This window comes from Limulus polyphemus, unplaced genomic scaffold, assembly GCF_000517525.1.
Source record: "Limulus polyphemus unplaced genomic scaffold, Limulus_polyphemus-2.1.2 Scaffold4347, whole genome shotgun sequence".
NCBI classification, from domain to species: domain Eukaryota; kingdom Metazoa; phylum Arthropoda; class Merostomata; order Xiphosura; family Limulidae; genus Limulus; species Limulus polyphemus.
In genome coordinates, this window is record NW_013669957.1 from 34,894 (window position 1) to 38,292 (window position 3,399).

Below are 3,399 nucleotides of genomic sequence, written 5' to 3' on the forward strand. Positions count from 1 at the left end.
TTTTTTTTTTTTTTTATTCGTCTCGGGTACGTACGTCTTGGAGGAGGTGCGAGAGGAGTTTGGGAACTAGAGGAATAGGGATTATTAATTCTTATGTTCCCTTACGCGCGAAACTTTATAAAACCCAATAGTTTTCTCGCTGATTACGTGTGGAACTGTACACTATTTACATACGGTCCAATCTTCGAGATAGTCCCATTCATCTCCCAATACTAAAACCTAATTAATTTGTTCCTAGTAAGGACGTCGACTAAGACTAGCGGTAGCTGAAATCATCAATCTCATAGCTCCTAATCAGAGACAGAAATCGTCTTCTGTAACTTCTGTTAATCACACATGAGATTTGTCGTGTACTAAAATAATTCAAAGTTTGGATTACTGGACTGTGGAATAGATAGATAGATATCAGAACTTACATGTTAATTCCAGATGGACGCAGAGGCGGGAAGGACTTATTGTCAATATGAAATGGACAATTAACTTTAAAAATGAAAACACTGTTAAGATTATTTAACCTATTTTATATGCCTCCTCACAGTTATTTAAATAAACAATCCGTGGTCGAAGAGACAAGAGCGCTCACCACGAATAAGGAATAAGATCAGGTCGATATTCGCTTTTAAGATAAGGATCGTTACCTCGTGCAGGCATCAAATGTGCTGTTGCCCGGCACAATTACCGCCCCCACCGATGGAAACACCAAACATTACGAACTGCGGCGTCTTGTTTTTCCGCTTTAGTTTTCGCTATTTAGACATTTGTTGAAAATGGGGGATGAGGTGGGTGCTATCACAAAACCGTGTACGAAATCTTTTACGAAGGGTAGATTAACCCTCAAATTATCGAACTGTTTTTGTACCGTTCTCATCATATTGTGTTGTTTTATGTCTTATGTCTGTTACAGTGTAAAGTTTGTCTTGTCACCGCGGAGAGTCAAACTCCGGATTTTATTGTTGTAAGTCCGTGTAAAATACGCAGAAGACCCCAACAGTTAACGGAGTTAATTGTAATATTCTTTATGAGACTCCTGTTATTAATCACTTGCCCCCCCCCCGCTGGAAGATTTACACTGCTAAAATCAGGGGTTCGATTCCTCTCGATGGACACAGCAGATAGCCTGATGTGGCTTTGCTATAAGAGAATCACACACTAATGACGCTGTACATAACAACGCCGTTGACCTACTAGCAAATTGATGCATAAATAGTTTAGAAAAATGTATATAGTTATTTGGAATAGCTGCCGACTTGCTCCTTCTACTAGCCCCCCAGTGGCACAGCGGCATGTCTGCGGACTTACAACGCTAGAATCTGGGTTTCGATACCCGTGGTGGGCAGAGCAAAGATATCCCATTGTGTAGCTTTGTGCTTAATTACAAAACAAAACAAACAAAACCTTCTACTAGATCAACCGGCCTCTGCTACGCCTTGGACTTGCCTTCACTTCCACCCACTTGCCTCATCATCATATATATATATATATTTATTTATTTATTATTATTATTACTAATTTTTCATTTATTTATGTATCTATTTATTCGCCCATATGGCTCATTAAAACGTTGGCCACTCATTGAACTTTAACCTCTAGCCTCGAGCAGGGTGAAGGAGGATTGCTAATCTTCGAGCACCACTGATTATTAGTTATTTCTCCTGAAATAATTAAGTTTAAATCAAATTAACTGCCAGAAATATGTGTGTGATATAGTTATTTATTTAATAATGTTGTGTATAATTTTGAAATGATAGACAGCACCCACCACCAACCCTTGGGCTGCTCTTGTCTAGCCGAATAATTGGATTTGTTCGTAACTCTTACAGCGCTCACAAGGTCCTAAGGTGCGAATCGCGTTTTTGTGGTATAGATGCGAGAACAATGACTACTCGTATGCACAGTCCAGACATGCTAACCACTATAGACCGAACCCAGACCAAAGCCGGTCAATATTCGCCTCTATAGCTCTGAAACACGAATTGTTGCTTGGTAATCCTAGGATTAACCAATAAGCTGTTTTGAAGACATCTGGTATCCTAAGATTAACCAGTACGCTGTTTGAAGACATCTGGCACAACTAATGAGAGCATTCAATTAATTACTGAAGGCTATGGTGACAAATAATCCGAGCATGATAACCATTTTGTAATTTTTTCTAACAATCAAGTTAAAGTTGTACTGTCAATTGTGTAATGTTTTCTAATGAGTAAGTTAATTTTCGAAACGGGACACGCGAAACGTTGGCCCTGTGGCAAATCTCTGGATATCGAAGTTGGATTCGAATCCAAGAAATTCCACAAAATATTCCACGTAATTTAAAAGCTGTGGGTGCTGTTGCCTAGCTGTCTTCCCCCTAGTTAGTAGTTTAAAATTAAAGATGGCCTTACTAGGTTTGCCATAAATACCATATACAAATTCAAGTTTTCGAAACATTCAGCCTGACAGTACTGAACGTGATTTTCTAACAATTAAGTTAAAGTTTTATTGTTATGTCGTCCTGTGGATTTTGTAATTTTTTCTAACAATTAAGTTAAAGTTTTATTGTTATGTCGTCCTGTGGATTTTGTAATATTCTCTAACAAACCAATTAAAGTTTTATTGTTATGTCGTCCTGTGGATTTTGTACTGTTTTCTAACAATTAACTTAAAGTTTTGTTGTTATGTCGTCCTGTAATTTGTAATATTCTCTAACAAACCAGTTAAAGTTTTATTGTTATGTCGTCCTGTCCATTTTGTACTGTTTTCTAATAATTAAGTTAAAGTTTTATTGTTATGTTGTCCCGTTGAATTTGTAATATTCTCTAACAAACCAGTTAAAGTTTTATTGTTATGTCGTCCTGTGGATTTTGTAACCAACGGGACACGATAATGATTATTATTGTTAATATCAGCAGCTGAAGAAAAATCTATTGAAATGAACTATGACAGTAGTACAATGTTTGATATAAAATGTAATACAAAAAAGGGGGTTTAGGGTCGTGAAGTAGTGATACAGGAAAAACAACTTCACAATATTTAAACACATCACCTACCTGCGTTTTGTTCTCTTGCATCCTAAAGGATTTGAATTTTCAATCCTTTATTGTCATGTGGTGCTCATAATCAAATTGTCACTTATTGGTTTATAAATCTGAATTACAAAAGGTAAGGGAAAGAAATTACTCAGTACATCCTTAGAGTTATACAACCAAGAAGTAAATTATCCATCTCACCCAGATCTAAGCAGCCAGAAAGAAATTATCCAACTCCCAAATTGGAGTTAACCAATCACGTTTCGTGTTTTTTGTTAACAAGTCTTTTGACGTAGTTCATTTCATAAATTACAATGGATTATTTTAATATTATGACGTAGTTCATTTCATAAATTACAATGGTATTATTTAATATTATGACGTAGTTCTATTT